Source organism: Rhincodon typus, chromosome 18 (assembly GCF_021869965.1).
Source record: "Rhincodon typus isolate 14 chromosome 18, sRhiTyp1.1, whole genome shotgun sequence".
In the NCBI taxonomy this organism is placed as follows: Eukaryota; Metazoa; Chordata; class Chondrichthyes; order Orectolobiformes; family Rhincodontidae; genus Rhincodon; species Rhincodon typus.
Window position 1 is genome coordinate 26579751 of NC_063349.1, and position 20972 is coordinate 26600722.

The 20972-nt window shown below is 39.4% G+C and overlaps 1 protein-coding gene across 1 annotated transcript in view; it reads right to left on the bottom strand.

Annotated features, from left to right (window-relative positions):
- The window catches only part of kcnq1.2 (potassium voltage-gated channel, KQT-like subfamily, member 1.2), a 337327-nt gene that overhangs the window by 143860 nt on the left and 172495 nt on the right, over window positions 1–20972 (bottom strand). The window lies entirely within an intron of this gene.

Sequence of the window (20972 nt, forward strand, 5' to 3'; positions counted from 1 at the left end):
TCTTCACAGATACTGCCAGACCTGCTGAGCTTTTCCAGCAACTTCTGTTTTTGTTCCTGATTTACAGCATCCGCAGTTCTTTTGGTTTTTATCCTGGATTCAGGAACCTTTCCAGAGGTAAGTTCAAGAGGTTTCTTCCAGCTCCCAGATATTCCTCACGGTCCCTCACATCCTCTATGCCAACTCAATACTAAGTCATGCCCTAGCCACTCCACATAGTCCCTATTTTCTCCATGTAAACTTAATGCCAACTTATAGCCCCAGGCATTACCAATGGCCCTTTATACTCTCCACTTGATATGGAGGCAAGAACAGAGGTAGGTGGACACATAATTCCACATCACCAATTGCTATGCCAATTTGTCAGCAACCATCCCAGGGCGCAAGTGGCAGACAGCTAATTAAGGTAAATTTAAGCCCAATTAAAATCTGAGACTAATTGGGATTTTCAGGTCTTTAAGCAGTTTTTGTTACAGGTGGCTAACCAAATGTCTCCCCAAGGCATTGGAATAGGCCAGTTGCCTGGAGACAGCCTCCCAGCAATATAAAATGGGGCCATTTCTCCAGGCAGACTTTGAGCCCCTCCTTGCTTATCTGGCTACAGTTGCATATACAGTCTGCCCTCTGGATGGGCTCACCTCCACAATACTGGCCCGGCAGCTGTTGCCTTTGTTTAGAAATTTTTAAAAGTTATTGCGAGAGCTCCTCGAAACAGCATCTCTCCCTGACATACCCTAGCACCTATGAAAGTTGCTTGCCTCTGTTTCATTAGACAATGAGTATATTTTATAGCCATTAATTGAGCAATTCAAAGAAATGTTGCTTGGTGACTGCTCCCAATACAGTTTGAGATTGAGACCCATTTTTAACCTAAACTTTGGGTGAAGTTCTACCATTGATTTCCCATTAATGGCCTTTTACCCAGCTCCTGCAGCCTACGCAATGATTTTCCCATATCACTTTGCAGACAAAAATTATTAATAGGCATAAATAATGGTCCATGAACTGTAACACACGAGCATCCTGTCAAATTCCAAAGTTGTCAGTGAAAGATGTTCAAATAATGGATTTTCAGCTGTTTATGCAACTTATAAATTTAGCAATACAACCAATACTTGTGCAGTGAGCATGCAGGCTGCCCCAAAACTAAAATGGTATGCTTTACATCTATTTTATGCCTGAAAAATAAGTGGAATACATACTAATTACTATGCCAAATGGTACGATTGCAATGCTGTCACCAGTATATTCAATCATTGGATTCTCGCTATTTCTCATTTTCGTACTATACTTTTATGCATCATACAAAAAAAACCTACAGTTTCTATGTGAACACCGACAACATGTGGCCCCATCCTACCATAAATAATTTCTCCTAATACTGCCACCGTCTCTAAGTGGTTAAACTCCACCTATCATGTCTATAGCAGTTTTCTGAAAATTACCTACTTATCCAACTCTCCAGACATTTTCAATTAAGTTTAACTTCAATTTTCAAATATTTATCCATTTTGCCCTTTTAAAAGGCTTATGTGGATTTTACTTGCATTCAATGACTCAGTGTATTCCATTTCCTATATTAAAAAGAAATCTCTTCTTTCATTAATTTTGTGGCAAGGTATTAGCAACATACTTTAATTTAAGAGATTCAAATCTACATAAAAAACTGAAAAAAAAGCAAATTAAAGTTATCATACTTTGAATCTAAGAATAAATCAGCATGTTCCTGCTAATCTTCATCACAAACAACATTCCCTTCAAGTATTTTCCTTCAAGATAAAAGACAAAGCTACTCACAGCTCCTTGATACACACAACAATGATTACCAGATATTTTCAAAAAGATACACAATTGTCAAAATTGTGGAAGTTATTCAGGCCACCAAGTTAATACCTGCTGCAAGTGCAGAACATCCAGTGCAATATTGAGAAACCATTCTCAAAACTTTGGACAGGAATGATTGTAGCTCACACAATTTCATATTGAAAATGCATTATGCTCAGTCAGTAATACAAGTACTGTGGCTACCTAAACAGGCAAGAGGCTGGGAAATTTGCAGTGAGTAATTCACCTCCTTATTCTCTAAAATCTGTCCAACATCTACAAGTCAAAAATTAAATGGAATACTCTCCACCTGTCTTGCCAACACCACAGAAAAAAATGAAACATCATCCAAGAAAAAGTGCCCCAAATGCTTAGCACCTCATCCACAACCATTAATATGCACACCCTTCACCCCGATACACAGTGGCAGCACTATAGCAACTCATTCAGGTCAATACTACTTCTAGTTTTGTGTTCTAGTGCACGGACTGCCAAGGTCCTCATGTGACATCAATTTCTGAAATTGGAAGTCAACGTGTAAGCACATGGACTCTCGGAGGAAATCTAACCATAAACTTAACATTATCCTTCAGAGAATGTTGACTCCAACTCCTTCAAAAGCACCTTCCATGAGGCTGTTTTCAGTATGTGCAGGGAGTTAAATCCCTTGAAATCAATATTGGATGGGGATCCCAACACTATCCTGCCATTTTCCAGTTTTCCCCAAGTTAAGGGAGCACTCCCCTGGTTCTGTTAGGAAAGCAAGCCAGCCTAACAAAAACACAATTCAGTCCCTTTCTAATATTAGATTCAGTTTTTCCCCTCCAGAGCATAGACTCCATGCTGTGTCTGTACCTTACCAGGTTAGTGAGGGAGAGTGCCCATTGTTAAGTGGAACTGACCTGATAGTTACAATTTAAGGCTAAACTCAGCAAGCCTGGAATCAGCCAGAATGTAAAGCTAGCACCTACAGCATTTCCTTTAGTCTATATTCACCAACTTCTTTGTGATGAACAACCACGTTCAATGGGGGTAAGGGAAGCTGCAGCTAAGAGGGCAGGGAGGTGGGGAAATACCTGAAATATTGACTTCTCCTTTCCTCCAGATGCTGCCTGGCCTGCTGTGTTCTTTCAGCCTCCTGTTTGTCTGTCTTGGATTCCAGCATCAGCAGTTTTTTTGTCTCTAACCACTTTCAGTGGTGGAGTTGCGGATAGTGAGGAGGATTGTCAGAGGATACAGCAGAATATAAATCAGTTGGAGGCATGGGCAGATGGAGTTGAATTCAGACAAATGTGAGGGGATGCATTTTGGAAGGTCAATTGCAGGTGGAAATTATACCATGAAGGGCAGAACCCTTAGGAGTATTGATATGCAGAGAGATCTGGGTGTGCAGGTCCGCAGATCACTGAAGGTGGCAGCACAGGTAGATAAGGTAGGAAAAAAGGCCTAATGCATGCTCACCTTCAGTGGAAGGGGAATTGAGCATAAGGATAGACAAATTATGTTGAAATCCATCCGTTAACTTTTGAGATATAGGCCCAGATTTTCATGAAGTTGGAAAAACTCCAGGAGCACTTAAAAATAGTGGGTGGATATTGTACTGGGATTCTCACCCACATTCCCAGTACCCACAATTTTTGCTGACATTGGATAAGGATGCAGATAGCAAGCCCTTACCTTGCATTCTCAACTTATACAAGTCCATTGCAGGGGCAAGCATTTCTCAGCTTGCTCCAATGTTTGTGGAATCTGACCAACTTCTAGATTGCTCATGATCCCTGGTCTCTCAGAGGAATCAGGAACCATGGTGTAGATCCCGGAAGTTTTTAAATTCATAAGGTCTTACATTTGGATCCCATGTATTTTCATTCCTCCCTATTCCTCCTTAATGCTAACTTCTGCACCCAATCTCCCACTGCCTCCCAGATACTCGAAACCAACTCGAAGCCATTCAAACAGTATTCAATGCAGTTTGCTGTTTCTGTATAAAGTTTGACCATGGCTTTTTGGGAATTTCTCAGAAAGAAACATCTATTCATAAATCTTCTTTTGGAAAAGAAACTGCTTTTTCTACAAACCCTATAAAAGTATCAATCAGACAGACGATCAAAGCATAAATAAGAAAGGGTTCAAACATTTCACAACTCTTAATCTTGTGCAAACAAATACTGGGACATTGACAAAAGAGGTCACAGAAAGAACAATTCATTACACCCACTTAAAGATGTTAACCAAGCAGAGTCAACAGTTCGTCCCAGCTGTCAAAACAGAACCATATACTGAGGAAATTATTTTATGAGTCTGGGTTCTCAGCCAAGTATGCATGATAAGGATAGGCATAAGGATTCTTTCAGTAGAACTGGATGGCACAGTGGTGATATGAGGAACAGGGAAGGGGGTTGAAGCAGCATGATGTCTATAGGACCTAATGGCTTTTAACACAACAAGGCTGAGATCCCAGCGAAACAAGACAGACTTTCAATCCAACCTCTATGACACACAGCTGCTTTGAGGCTACCAAACTTTGTTCCTGGGTGTTGGCAGACATAACTCCATCCTGTCATCCTGTAACTGTTTCCTGGGAGTAAAGATTATATTTGGGGACACAGTTGCAGCAAATCAGGAAATTTCCTGACTCAAACTACCCACCCTGGTTGCCAAAATCCAATCATTGGTTATTAGTGTTTGTCCATAAACAGGATAACAAATGAGCAAAAACATTTCCTCCATACATTGTCAGCAGCAGCACTAATGGAGGATGGCAAAGCTAATTGTTTTAGTGGTGTATCAGGAGAAATGGATATCATGTTTTATTTTAAATTTAAACTCTGATTATTACTTTATTTAGAAGATTCTTCTTAAACTCCACACAGTTAGGAAATCCAGATCGAATTCAGAGTGAGATACAGCTCGAATGAATATATAGTTCAGGGAATTTGGAGGTAACATGGGAATTCAGTGCAGAGAGAAAACAGGTGCTTTTTGTTTGCTCTTTTAGCTCAAAGTTTGTAAGTTTTTTTTAAACAGGATAAATAAAGCCTAGGATCAGGGGCCCAACACAAAACAGTGACATCACAGGTAAACTGTAAGTTCAATGGTTGGTGACAGCTACTAATTTAACTAACATGAAAAGTTACTTTTGAATTGAAGGTAAATAAGGGAAGTATTTACAGGCTATAACCTAAAAGACCAGTATGATTTTTTTAAAATCAAATTATGATCTAATTAATTAAAGTAGAGATTCTAGACCAGATGATGTGTTCTAACTGCATGATTTGTGGAGTGTACACAAGATTTTTTTGGAGCAGCTTGTGGTAGGGCCCACTAGGGAACAGGCAATTCTGGATTTGATGATGTGTAATGAGGCAGACTTGATTAGGGAGCTTACGGTGAAGGAACCCTTAGGGGGCAGTGACCACAATATGATAGAATTTACTCTGCAAGTTTAAGAGGCAAAAGCTGGAATCAGCTGTAACAATCTTATACATAAAGAAATGAGGGAGGAGAGGCCAGAGTTGATTGGAAGGGGAGCCTAGCAGGGAAGATGGCAAAACACCAATAGCAGGAGTTTCAGGGGTAATTCAGGAGGCTCAGCAGAAATTAATTCCAAGGAAGAATAAATTTACTAAGGGGAGGATGAGGCAACCATGGCAGATGTAGAAAGTCAGGGACAGGATAAAAGCAAAATGAAAAACCTACAATGTGGTGAAGATGATTGGGAAGCCTTTAAAAGCCAGCAGAGGATAAAGTTAAAAAAACACAAATGGGCAAGAAGATGAAATATTAGAATATAAGGTTGCTAGTAACTTAAACAAAGATTGCAAGTGCTTTTTTCAGATATATAAAAGGTAAGAGAGAGGCAAGAGTGGACACTGGATCAGTGGAAAATGAGGCTGGAGAAGTAGTAATGGGGAACAAAGAAATGTGGGGATGAACTGACAAAGTACTTTGCATCAGGTTTCACAGTGGAATACACCAGCAGCATACCAGATCAGAAGATACCTAGGGTCAGAGGTGAGTGTAGTGGCCATTATTAAAGAGAAGGTGCTGGGAAAGCTGGAAGGTCTGAAGGTGGCTATTTCACCTGGATCAGATGGACTACACCTCAGAGTTCTGAAAGAGGTTCTGAGGAGATTGTGGAGGCATTGTGGGTGATCATTTCAGGAATCACTGGAGTCAGGGAGGGTTGCCTGGGGACTGAAAGATTACAAAGTAACACCCCTGCTTAAGAAGGGAGGGGGGCAGAAGAATGGACACTATAGGCTGGTTAGACCTATTACACTTTGGTCGTTGGTATGATTTTAGAGTCCGTTATGAGATTTCAGAGTACTTGGAAGTGCATGGCAAAATAGGGCTGAATCAGCACGGCTTTGTCAAGGGCAGGTCATGCCTGACAAATCTGGTAGAATTCTTTGAGGAGGTAACAAGCAAGTTAGACAAAGGAGTGTGGGCATGATTTATTTGCATTTCCATAAGGCCTTTGACAAGGTGCCACAGGAGGCTGTTAAATAAGATAAGAGCCCATGGTGTGAGGGGCAAAATAATGGCATTGATAAAGGATTGGCTGACTGGCAGAAGGTACAGAATGAGGACAAAGGGAGCGTTTTCAATGTGGTAGCTGGCGACAGTGAATTCCTGCAGGGATCCATGTTGGGACCACAATTATTCATGTTATACATTAATGATCTAGACAAAGGAACTGAGGGCATTGTTGCTAAATTTGCGGGTGCCACAAAGATAGGTGGAGGCACAGGTCATATTTAGGAAGCGGAGAGGCTGTAGAAGGAGTGGACAGGCTAGGAGAGGGGGCAAAAAACTGGCAGACACAATACAATGTGGGAAAGTGTGAGGTCATGCACTTTGGTGGGAAGAATAGATGTAGTCTATTTTCTAAACAGGATTTGGCTTCAGAAATCTAAAGCACAGCGGGACTTGGGAGTCCGAGTTCAGGACTCTCTTAATACACAGGTTCAGGTGGCAGTTAGGAAGATAAAGGCAACGTTTGCATTCATTTCAAGAGGGCTAGAATACCCAGAGCAATGATGTGCTGCTGAGGCTGTTTAAGGCTCTGGTCAGACCATTTACAGAATATTCTGAGCAGTTTTGGACCCCCGTATCCAAGGAAGGATGTGCTGGCATTAGTGGGGGTCCAGGAAGGTTTACAAGAATGATCCCGGGGATCAAAACCTTGTCATGTGAGGAGCAGTTGAGGACTCTGAGTCTGTACTTCATGGAGGTAAGAAGGATGAGGGGAATATGACTGAAATTTTCAGAATACTGGGAGGCCTGGATAGAGTGGATGTGGAGAAGAAGACGTTTACACTAGTCAGAGAGATTAGGATCTGAGGGCACAGCCTTAGAGCAAAAGGATAGCCTTTTAGAACTGAGATGAGGAGGAATTTCTTCAGTCAGAGGGTGGTTAATCAGTGGAACTCATTGCTGCAGAAGCCTATGGAGGCCAAGTCATTGATTGTAATTAGGACTGAGTTAGATAGGTTCTCGAATGGTAAGGGGATCAAGGGTTATGTGGAGAAAGCAGGAGAATGCGATTGAGAACCATATCAGCCATGATCGAAATGACAGAACAGACTTGATGCTCCTATATCTTATAGTCTTATCATCTTATACAAATTTTTGTAAAAAAAAACTTGACAAAATATAAAACAGAATTACTGTATTTCATATTTCTAACAAATTACTCACAAGAACATAAAATTCACATATCCTATTGGTTAAACAACAGTAAAAAGAAAAAAACTACATCAAACAGAATTGATGAATTAAAAAAGCCAGAATGTTTGTTGTATATGATGATGGCTAGTTCAAAATGAATAATTGTACCAAAGTCCATCACCCACAAATGCAACATCAAAGTGTTTCTCCAGATCAGTTAAGTTTCAAACCTCCCTGTTTTCCACATCAAAGGGATATAGCTTACTTATGACCTTCGATCAAATGTGGACAATGAGTTAGTGAGAGCTGTCTATAAGAGTGAATCAGTCTGCAATCTAAGGAGGCTGTCCTTCCGACATCAATGTAAAATCTGCCATACTTTGCATCTAAAGTTCTTGATACTTCTATCGTAAAAAAAAACAGGAGTTAAGAGAGACAGTGTGGGCTCACATAGAAAGAGAGAAACATGAATATTTGAAATTATTATGCTTAAAAATGATGATAAAAGTAAAATAATTTTAGGGTTAATTAACAACCTTTTGCACATAAAATTCCATTAAACCATGAAGACAATATTTGTATGATACTGACTGAATAACTTAATGGCTTCCAGAAAGGACAAGCAAACTCTTCAGATCTAACCTTTCCTTTTAAGTAAATCTTTTGAAGTGGTTGCTTTAAGCTTTAATCTGATGTGAAGAGAATAATAAGTTATGTTGGTTATTTTACAGGTTTATGATTGATTTCTACGTATGTGAAAGGATACAAAAACCCACCTTCACGGAAAAAGAAAATTCAGATTATTGGTCACAATGCTTCTGGTAAGGTGTATGAATAAATTTTATAACATTGCACTCATCAGATCAAAGATTAATTAATATATCAAGTAATAGTTTGGGATTTCAGACATGTGGGATATTGTTTTTTGGAATAACAATATTACCCATAAAATATTACTCCTTCAATCTATTTTAGTTTTCATGGGAGATGCCAAAAGTAACAACTTAACAAAACAACACCAATCCTATACATTAAAAAAAAACAAAGTAACCACATCAAGGAACTTGGCCCTTAAAAGCTCAAGCCAAATGAAAGATATTGAATTATTCTTACTCTTTGGTTTCTTTGCTGGATCATTGGACATGTCCAATGATCCAATCAATGATTAAAAAGTGAAATCCAGCAGCACATGCAAAACTGTCAAAGTTAAGGAATACTTCAGTTGCCTAGTAGCACCTCGCCAATGAGGTATGTTAGAGGTTGACCTGAGGTTTCTTCAATGAGTTCCTGATACCTTTAATTTTAGGTATTCATTTTCCTGAAGGAATCCATTTGATGTAATTGTTCAAAACAATGAACCCTATTTGTCAGCTATAATACCTTACTGACACCTCTTTAGACAAAAACAAGGTAGTAACTCTTAATAAGTCAAGAGTGGAGTGACGTTCCCTGCTACCAAATTACAGGATATTATACTAAAAACACCTGGAGTTGAATGAAGATCCTGTTGCGGAAGTCAAATAAATGAGACAGTAAAGAATTTTTCATTCATTCAGAGGACGTGGGCCTTACTGGCTGAGCTAGTCTTTATTGCCCATCCCTAATTGCCCGGCATGAGATGGTGGTGAACAGTTTTCCTGACCTGCTGTAGTCCATTTTGTATAGGCAGACCCACAACACTGTTAGGGAGGATTTTGAACAAGCAGCACTGAGGGAATTGCAATATTTTTCCAAAGGCCCTTTGTCTTTATTAGTTCTGTTTGGATGACACTTGAAAACTGCCTCGAATCTCTTCAGCAGAACAAAGAAGCATTATAGGCACCTTTATCTCTACAACTCCTAATGTCTAAGAGAAAGCCCAACACTCAAATTGTCACTACTCACTGGGCAAAAGATAAAGCCCTGCTACTCCCAGAGTAGTCACAAATGTGAAACTTTGATTGAACCAGCAAATTGCTCAACATTATTTCAATGTCTAATTCAGGCTAAAACAATATGTATGTTAGGTTTTTTCTCATTAACAAGAAAATAATTAAATTGCAACTAAAACTGTGTTTTTAAACTGTTGGCAAAAAATAAACCAGTTGAATTGCTAATCGATAATTTAGAGTCATACAGTCAGAGTCTTGACTTGCATGTCCACGTCAGTCATCAAGTACCTATTTACTCTAGTAAAATTTGCCAGCACTTGGCCCATAGTCTATACGCTGTGCTACTTCAACTGATTATCTAAATACTTCTTAAATATCGCAACAGTTCCTGCCTCTACCACCCTTTCAAGTAGTGAGGTCCAGGTACCCACCAGTCCCCACTTATCCCCTCAAAAACTTTTTGTTCCTTACCTTATATGTGCTAATTGATTTCTTTATTAATAGGAAACATTTTGGCCTATCTACCTTATCTATGCTCTTCATACTTTTGTAAACCTTGTATCAGGATCACCCTCAGCCTTCGCTGCTCCATGTAAACAACCTCAAGCCTATCTAGTCTCTCTCCATGACTAAAGCGTTCGCGTTCCAGTTCAGGCAACATCCTGGTGAATACCCTCTACATCTTTCTTAAAAGTCCAACATACATACAAACAGATATACAAAGAGACAAGAAGTAATTATTATGGATGGGAAGAAAAGTTAGTGAAACACAGTTCAGCACCAGTCTAGATCATAGATGTTAATAAGTTGTTTTCTTTTGGCTTTCTTTTGATTCCTCCTGATTCATTGCTAATGATTCGAGGTGGTGATACACTGATTCACAGTCTTCCTCTCACTGGTTAAGAGTTTGCTCTTTCATTCATCCGAATGACTTCTTTTCTCCCTTTTCTTTCAACAATGGAGTTGTAGAAAGCACAACTTATGGAGAAAGGTAAGAGCAAGTAAATTAGCTTTGCTTGGATCAGTAAGCATTGCATGGCCAGAAGAAGAGATCACATCGGGAGTGAGACACAGCCCAAGTGAGTATATAGTTTGTGGATTTTGGAGTACTGGAGTACTGGAATTCGATACAGAGGGGGAGAGGTGTTTGTTTGCTCACTAGTCTTAAAGGTTCTTTTTTTAAACAGAATAAATTGAAGTCCAGGGTCAGAGCACAAAGTAAAGTGTGACATCACAGGAAAACTAAGTTCATTGGATGGTAGTAGCTGTTAATTCGACTATCTATTATGCTTTCAAACTGAAGGTAAGTAGCAGAAATATTTTCAGATTACAACTAAAAAACAAATAAGAACTCTTTTTAAATAAATTAAGAACTAAGTAAACAAAATAGAGATGCAGGGACCATAAGACACAGCAGAATTAGGTCATTAGGCCCATTGAGCCTGGTCTACCATTCAATCATGGCAAATCAAACCCATTCTCCTGCTTTCTCCCCATAACCCTTGATCCCCTTACTAATCAAGAATCCATCTATCTCTGTCTTAAATACATTCAATGATTTGGCCTTCACAGCCTTCTGCAGCAATAGTTTCACAGATTAAACACTGTCTGGCTGAAGGAATTCCTAATCATTCTCAGTTCTAAAGGGTTCTCCCTTCAGTTTGACTCAGGTCCAAGTCTTGCCTACTATTGGAAACATCTTCTCAACTTCCACGCTATCCAGACCTCTCAATCCTTCTGAAACTTTCAATGTGATTTCCCCCCTCTCATCTTTCTAAACTCCATCGAGTACAGACGCAGAGTATTCAACCACTCCTCATATAACAAGTTTTTCATCCCTGGGATCATTCTTGTAAACCTCCCATGGACCCCTCCAACACCAGCACATCGTTCCTTAGATATGGGGCCCAAAACCGCTCTCAGTATTCCAAATGTGGTCTGATCAGAGCTTTATACAGCAGTGAATCAGAAGAACATCTCTGCTCTTAAATTCTAGCCCTCTTAAAATTAGTATTAACATTGTATGTGCAGGTAGAGGGATCCAGGAGATGGTGCGGAAGGAGCCCCAGCCCTTGAGCTTGTCTAACAGGTTTGAGATTCTTGCTCCCTGTGTGGACGAAAGCAGGGGCCGTAGGGAGGATGAGCAAATTGATCAAAGCACTGTAATACAGGGAGACATTCAAGAGTGGGAAGGAAAGAGAAATGGAGTTGTCATCGGGAATATTATTTTTAGGGGAATAGACACTGTTCTGTGGCCAGGATCAAGAGTCCTGAAGGCTGTTTTGCCTGTCTGGTGCCCAAGTTCAGGACATCTCATCTGGGCTGCAGAGGAAATTGGAACCAGGGGGAAAGATCCAGTTGTTGTGGTCCAGGATTTACCAATAATAGAAGCAGAAAGAGGAAATATGAGCAGCTAGCAGCTAAATTAAGGAACAGAACAAAAAATCTGGAGATTATTACCTGAGCCATGAGCAAATATGCACAGCATCAACAGGATTAAAGAGGTAAATGCATGGCTCAAAGACTGGTGTGGGAGAAATGGGTTTGAATGCATAGGACATTGACCCAGTACTGGTGAAGGAAGGGACTGTTCTGATGGGACAAGCTCTGTCTGAATCATTTGGGACCATGAGCTGGCAAGTTGCATAACTAAGGTTGTAGATAGGGCTTTAAATTAAATATTGATAGGGTGGTTTTTATGGGGGGAGTGGGGGTTGTTTTCAGTTGTATGGAAAATGATAAAATCAAAGGTAAAAGAGAAGATAGAATTGCAGGTTAGTAATGAGGTTAATTGTTTCCAGAAAATAAAAGGAAGGGTCAGAAAGTGTGAATGTTATATTGTACCAAGGAACAATAAAAATGTAGGGAAATTTGATAACGGAACAAACTTAAAGGTATTGTATCTTAATGCACGATGCATTCGACAGATGAACTAATTGCAAATCAGGGTAAATGAAAATGATCCCACAGCCATTACAGAAATGTGGTTACAAGGAGATCAAAACTGGGAACTTAACATTCAGAGATATTTGACCTTTCAGAAAGACGGCAGAGATAATAAAGTTGCCAGGGTAGCATTGTTAATAAGAAATGAAATGAGGACATTGTGATAGATGATTTAGACACAGATGATGTAGAGTTCATTTGGTGGAGGTAAATAAACAGCAAGGGAAAGAAGACACTGGTAGAAGTAGTGTACAGACCCAATAATAGAAGCATGTAAAAAGAATAGAGCAAGAATTATGGGTAACTTCAATCCTGACATTGATTGAATTAATCACATCGGAATCAAATCATAGAGTATTAGGGATATTTCCCTCATAAATATATCACTGAGCCAACCAGGGAGCAGACTATTTTTGATCTGGTAATGAGGCAGATATAATAATTGACCTCCAAGTAAAAGATCCCCTAGGTAGGGGATCATAACATGTCAGAATTTAATATTCAGTTTGAGAGTGAGAAACTTGGGTCAGAAAACCCTGTTTTTCATTTAAGTTAAGGGAATTACGATGTAATGAGGACAGAATTAGCCAAAGTGAACTGAACAGATAGATTAGCAGGAATGACAGTAAGCAAGCAGCGGTAGACATTTAAGTAGGTAATTCATAGCTCAGCAAAAATACATCCCTGTGAGGAGGGGAGATTCTAAGAGAGGGATAAACCAACCATAACTAACCCAGGAAGTTAAGAAGAGTATTCAGTTGAAAGAAAAGGTGTATAAAAGAGGTCAAAGTTAGTGACAGCCCTAAAGATTGTGATAAACTCAGAATCCAGCAGAGGAGGACTAAAACAATAATAAAAACAGAGAAAATAAATTACAAGAGCAAACTGGCCAGGGATATAAAGACTTACAATAAGTCCTTCTTTAAATATATAAAAACGAAGAGAGAGCTGAAAGTGAGCATAGGACCTTTGGAAAATTAATCTGGAGAGGCAGTTTTGGGGAACAAGGGAATAGTAAAGGATTTAAACCGATATTTTACATCAAACTTTATGTTGGTACACAATACTAAAGAATATGGGGGAGGAATTCAGTACCTTCACCATCATTAAAGTGGTAACATTAGACAAACCAATGGGGCTAAAGGCAGATAAGTGCCCTGGCCCTCTTTGCTTCATCCTAGGATCCTAAAAGAAGGATAGTATAGATAGTATATGCATTGGTTGTAATGCTCCAAAAATTGTTGGATTCTGAAGATGTACCAGAGGATTAAAAAACTGCTAATGTCACATACCTATTCAAAAAGGGAGGTAAAAACCGGGTAACAATAAACCGATTAGCCTAACATATATTGTTGGAAAAATATTGGAATCAATTATTGAGAAGTAATAGCAGAACATTTGGAAAATCATAACCTAATCAAGCAGAGACAGCATGGCTTCATAAAAGAGAAACAGTCTGACTAATTTAGTAGAGTTTTTCAAGAACGTCTCAACCAGAGTGGACAGAGGCAAAATAGTAGATGAGTTATATTTGGACTTCCTGAAGGCATTCAACAAGGTCCTTCACAAAAGGTTAAGTCATAAGATAAGAGTCCATGGCGTTGTAGGTAGTATATTCGCATAGATAGAGAATTGGCTAATGGGTGGGAAACAGTGAGTGGGGATAAGGGGTTCTTTATCAAGTTGGTGACCAGTGGGGTTCCATAGGGATCAGTGTTGGGACCGCAACTGTTTACAAGATATATTCATGACTTGGAGTTAGAAAGTGAATGTACTGTTGCCAAACTTGCAAAGGACACAAAAATAGGTGGAAAGGCAAGTTGTGACAGGGATCCAAACAGTTTACAGAGAGATATTAATAGGTTAAGAAAGTGGGCAAAAAGTTGGCAATTGAGTATAATGTGGGAAAATGCAAAGTTGTTCATTTTGGAAGGGAGAACAAAAGAACAGAAAATTATTTAAATGGAGAAAAACTGCAGAAAGCTGCAAAACAATGGGATTTAGGGGTACTTGTGCACAAAACACAGAAAGCTAGCACACAAATGCAGCAGGTAATCAGGAAGGCTAGTGGAATGTTGGCCCTTATTTCAAGGGGGTTGGAATTTAAGAGTAGGAAAGTCTTACTGCAACTGTAAAAGGTGCTGGTGTGACCACATCTGCAGTACTTTGAACAGAAATATCTTTTAATCACAGGCAATTCAAAGAAGTTACACTTGGATGATCCCAGCTTGGAGGGGAATTGTCTTATGAACAAAGGTTAAACAGTGTGGGACTCTAATCACAAAAGTTTAGAAGAATGAGAGGTGATCTCAATGAAACACATTGGATTCTTAAGGGGCTTGACACTGTTAATGCTGAGAGGAAGTTTCACATCACAGAAGAGTCTAGCACCAAAGGCATAGCCTCAGAATAAAGTTGTGTCAATTTATTACTGAGATTAGGAGAATTTTTTTCTCTCAGAGGGTTAAATGTTTCAAACTCCTTGCCACAGAGAGCTGTGGGGGCAGTGTTCTTGAGTATATTGAGAGATTCTTGATCAGTAGAGAAATTGAAGGTATGTGGAAAAGCCAGAAAAGTGGAAATGAGAAATATCAGATTAGCCATGATCCTATTGAATAGTGCAGCAGGCTCAAGGGGCCGAACGGCTACTCCTGTTTCTATTTCTTATGGTCTAGGTACTAGGGATTCTTGTGTACTTCTCCACACAGAAGGGAAAGAAAGCACGAGCGAGACAGAAAAGGATGCTTTCTCTTCACAAGTTGGGATGTCTCTACCTTTCTCAACCACACCCAAGTCTGTGGCCACCAGTCCTGGAACCAAAAAAGGTGGTTGTTACTATGCTGTTCCCTCTTGAGTCCACAACAACTGGTCGCAGTTGACAGCCTATTCCTGAAAATTGAAAATCTTAAGACAGAGAAATCAAGGTTCATGCCACCGTTCTAGCCTCTAATTGCCTCAAAGTAGAAAATCACCTACTGCTGTTGTAATTTTTTAATGTGACTCCATTTCAGAACATGCATCTCAAGTGATTAAACTAAAGTTGAACTCTTCTGATCATATATTACTACGTAATGAGCATACTGCAAGAATTTCGTACAATGCAAGCCATAAGATCTGTGAAACAAAATTCAAGTTTCAAATCATTGACCCTCAGAATCAACCTGGTTTCTCTCTCTACAGCTACTATTGAATGTTTCTAACATTCTTAGTTTTTATTTTAGTTTGCGACTTCTGCAGTATTTTGTTTGTCAATAAGGTATATGATTCCATACTGAAAGTAAATGGGTCTCGCATTCTACTGGCGCCAAGGTAATCTTATCAGCTTAGTTCCCCAGCCTCCTCGGACCTACCGATTAGGCATTGGAACCAGCAGAAATTCTTAAAGTGTCAAACATGATAGACTGTACCAGAATGCATTATAGTCCACAGCTCACAGGTTCAAGGCAAAGGTGTCTGAGACCCAATTTTGCTTAAGTCTCAGATTGATGTCTGCTGGCACACAAGAGATTGTTCCTTGCTTTGCACCTGAAACTAACATTTAATACAGGAATGTTTCAGTATCATAAACTGCAGTGTAAATATTTATTATTAAAAAAGAAACAAACCTAGCAATGATTGCATACATCTCTTGACAAAGAATGCTTAAATTGAAAGCTTGATGCAGAACTTAAACTAAGAGTTCTAGATTTTTCCCTATTTTACAATGGATTGTAAGTGTGTTTCTGGTTAAATAAAGTAAGCACACAGTGAAATTCCACACCATGGCTACAGCAAACTGGTTGGTACTCTACCCAGCTGTCACAGGATTTTCAGCCTTATGCCTGTAAATAAAACCGCAGAGAGCAAATGAAAGGCCAAACTTCCAGACGGTCTCTGATTGCCTGATGCATATGAATCCCTGCTTTTGATTGAAAGCATATGAAGAAGGTTAGTGCACTAAAAATAGAATAATTTGTCTGACACCACATTCCACCAACCCGTGTCTGGCACATGCTGCGTTCATTCATACAATCAAAACAAAGAGGATTACATATCCTGGGCATCACCAGCCACACTCACACTAAGCAGCTACAAAAAGGTCTCTGTCAGTTCGGTTTTTTTGTTTTAGATCACATTAGTTAGAATTAATAACTGCCCTAAAATTTAAATTGTTATGAACTAGAACACGTTTTTTCATTTCCTCAGCAAGTCATGAAAATCAACCAATATAGGACCATCTAAACAAATATTCATATTTTAGTGAGATATATTGTGAATCACATGACTTTATACCCACGATCTTTTACCCTTCAATAATTTTGAAATACAAAAAAGAAAAATGAAATACTTTTGAAAATTCTGGAACAAGTAGGAATTTAATGGGTTGTGCAAGAGCAGAAATCATGGTGCAGGTATAGGATCATACCAGGGGCTGACTGGACAATGTCAAGAATGACTGGAAAAATCATTCAAGTGGGGGAAGGAAGTGAGTCTGCCAAGCTGCATGAAAGCAACAGGAGATGACAATTGAAAAGGCACTTATTTGTCATGAGCACATCCTTGAATGCAATTTAATGTTTCCTTCTAGCTGGCATTGACAGCTAAGCACTGTAGGGGAAGCGCTCACCAAAGAAAGCTCAGCAATGAGGGAATCTTGAGATTCAAAAGCAGAGTAAGGAGATCCAGGGAACAGTGGCTGAAGACCCAGAGCAGTACGAGCATCAACAAGTTGAGCCCACAGCTAGCCATGATCCAGCAGGATACCGTCAGGAGTTGATCCAGGAGAGGACCAGATGATGGACTGTCCTTTTTTTTTTAGACAGAGTTCTCATACAGTTATCCAAGTGACAAGATCTGAAGTTGGCACCATTCTTGGGATTCAGACACTGACCTGCAGACTGACATGTGCCCAACAGGTCAGGGTTGGAACACTATGCCAATCATATTAAAGATCATTGCCATGTTAAATTTTTATACATGCAGATCTTTTAGAGGATTCACTGGAGACATGTTTAGGATATCTTAGGCAGCCAACAGCGATACACCAAGTAAGTCATGAACACACTGTTTAAAACGGATGGAGAGTTTCTGCTTTTCCATACAAAGCTGAAAGGCCAGACAGAGAGGTCTGTCGACTTTGAGCCATTGCAGGCTTCCCCTAAGTAGACAAAGTCATAGATTGCACAAATGTGCCTTTCAAGACCTCATGAGATAAGCCTGGAGAGGAAAGGGAAATGTACTCTGGGTATAGCGACAGATCATGTCCAAAGTGAGCACATAATGACAGTGCCTGGATCTGTAAGATGCTTTTTCATTCCTATCAAGGTGAATGCAATCACACTAATGAATCACGTGGTCAAATAATGTGATGTTGCATCCTTTAAGGCGTCAATATTCTCCACCCCAGAGCATGAGTGCAGGTTTGAACCTCTGATGCTAACAATGGACTGAAACCTTCGTGACATTGCTGAGACCTACATGAAGTAAGAAAGGCAATTAACTGAAGTTTGCAATTAATCCTCTCAAATATTTGTTTGTGGTCTGCCTTTGCAGGCCATAAACATTTTCAAGTGCTTCTCACTGCCACTGCCCATGACTGACTCCATCTGCAATAGAATGGTCTCCCTGGTTCCTGGTCAGTTCCATTTCTACTATCTTGAGATGTGTCACACCTCATCAGTTTTCATCCTTTCCCAGGTGCTGTGGGCCCTTTTCTCCTGCTGGCAGAGTAACACTGCAGTCACCAGACATTTTTAAGTTCTCCCCCACCCTGTCTAGCATCCCTCATGATGACGATGGGTTCTCTAGAATCTGTCTCACACATATCCATTCAAAGCTCCTGGGAGTATCAGTCATTGACAGGAAAAGGCGTGAAATATACACAGCATTCTTCCAGAGGCCCAATCTTCTGTGTTTTTTTTTCTCTCTCCCATTTGATCCCACCCACCTTTGACATCCATCATGTCATGACAATCACGTTCAGACTCGCTCTTGCAGATTGCTGAAAGTTGCAGACCCATTTGTGACATTGGACCCAGTCACGTTGTAAGATTCCACCACAGCTGACCTCTGCAGCAATCTCTGTTTGGGCTTCCTTGGTTAGTCTTCTCTTGCCATCTGCATAGAACAAGATCCCTTTCCATTCCTCAGCTGCCCTCAGGAGAACCTGCAGAGTGACATTAATGAATCATGGGCTAAATTCTCTTGGAGACTTTTGCTATTGCCAAGCCTCCTCCTCCTTTTTTGCCTTCTCCTAGGCTCTTCTTCTGAGACTTAAGGTACTGATGGCTCTGATTTGTGCACTGCACAGCGGAGGACACTCACTTGATTTTTCAAAGCTTATAATGTCTTGCTGAAGGCTAATACTTTTATCCACAGTGATGTGGATTTGAACTGGTTGCCAACTACAAAACACCAGACACCAATTACAGCAGACAAGTCAGGCTACTGTTTAAGAATAGCAGTGTACCATGTGACATGTTTTCTGCTCTCCAGCCTGCTTCCAACAAGACTAGGTGGGCCATGCATATGTGGATTATTAATTGGCTAAACATCATATGATCATGATGTTGAGCTCTGAGGAAGGGTCACTTGACCTAAAACACTAACTCTGATTGCTCTCCTGAGGTTGTCAGACCTGCTGAGCTTTTCCAGCAATTTCTTTTTTTTTTGTTTCTGGTTTACAGTATCTACAGTTCTTTCAGTTTTTACATGATCATGGTTCTCTTGCCACTTCTGCTGGAAACTGCACTGCCATCCACTTCTACCACTGGGCTCTGCAATGTTCATGTTGAGTTCTACCTATAGTCATTATCTGATGTACTTTCTATGAAGTTTCAGAATTCAGTTCATGTAGTTAATAACCTGCTTTTTAATTTAACAATATACAGAGTGAGGGTTGTAGCATTATACTTCTTACACCATCGAGTGGGCATCCAAGTAGTGCCAAAATGGCACAGCCATTCAATGAGTACACGCAAATCTCCCAACCCCATGGTCCAGGGTAGGGTGACGGGCACATCTTTGGAGTCAGTGAAGATTACTATAGCCTGAGTTGTAACCACAGCAGCTTTTACAGGATCCTAATTTGCCAAAAACTACAGGGTTTTTTTTTAAAAATCAATTAATAGGCTCACTTCAAGATTATTCAAGTGAATCATCTGAGCTGAGTGTCTAATTTTCAACTTCATTTATTTCACATGCAAGAAAGGGACAGCCAGCGGTTAGAAATCAACCCAGTTGTCTACAGGTCAGCTTTCAAGCCTAAACACTCTAACTATCAATGTCTAAAAAAACTGTGTTGCTTGTGTTCTATGCCACATAAGTATCATTTGTCACCACTTTTCCCATTTTCACTGATTCTGGAGTCCCAATGTTAAAAATATAAAATTCTCATCCTTACTTTTAAACCCATGCATTGCCTCATCCCTCCCAATTTCTGTAATCTCCTTTAGTACTACAACCAAAACTGTAGCTTCTGTTCTTTGACTTTGGTCTTTTGTGCATTGCTTGTACTCTCTTCTCCATCATTCCCTGCCATATAAACTCTACTGTCTGAAACTTCTTCAGGAAATCACTCCACCTCAACTCCTTCTCTATCTTTCAGATCCTTCTTAAATTTATTTGTCATTGTTTGCAATATTTCCTTCTTTAGATGAGCATTCATTTTAGTTTTGCTTTTCTGTAAAATGCGTTTGGAACATTTTCTATGTTAAAGTTACTGTGGGCACAAAAGTTTGTCCATAAGGAGATGTGCTCAGCCCATTTTTATACCACTGAACACAAAATCTGTCATGACGCAATACAATTGCGTAATCTGTTAAAGCATTTTTTTAAATCAAATTTTAAATTTAAGTAAAAGTTCTTTCATATATGTAAAATTGGTAACTTGCTAAGTATGATTTAAAAAGGTAGAAATATGGTCCTCACAAAAAAAAGTAACCACAGTATCAAATCATCATCTCTGTATTGACCAATTTTAAAGCTTAATAAAAATCACATTTATATTGTGCCTTTCATGAATGCAAGATATCTACAGCAAATGACATACCTTTAAAGTGTAGTCACTATTGTAATGTAGGAAATTACTGAATTTTACTTATTACTAGAAACAAGTTTCAATTTATATTGGAGTACATTATTCATTATCTTGGTTATTTGAAACAAGAATTATATTTTAAAACTTTTAAAATGTACCATTAATATCTTTGCATCTAAAATGACACAGTTAAATGTATACAACTGATGGAAAATCTTACTCTGGGGACGTGTTCGATTTTGCAGGCAAGTTGTTATTACTATTCACTTGTTGACAGCACAGATGAGATCAGTAACAAACCATATACAGTATCATGGACACATTACATATTTTAGCCTACTGGACACAATATGGCTAATGTGACTTTAATTAATTTTACACACACTTTTGGTTTACCTCAAAGTAATGCGCCATAATTTAAGAAACTGGGTCAATTGATTTATGTCTGTAAATGCACTAGTCTGATAAACTCTCAAGGGCTGAGTTTATGAGAGCTGCATTCACTTAGATAAGTGGAAACTACAGACCTGCAGCCACGTAGCTGACTCTTTACAGCCCTCTGGGCAATTAATGATGGGCAATAAATGCTAGCTTAGCCAGAAAAGAAAACATCCCATGAATGAATAATAAAAGAAAGGGAC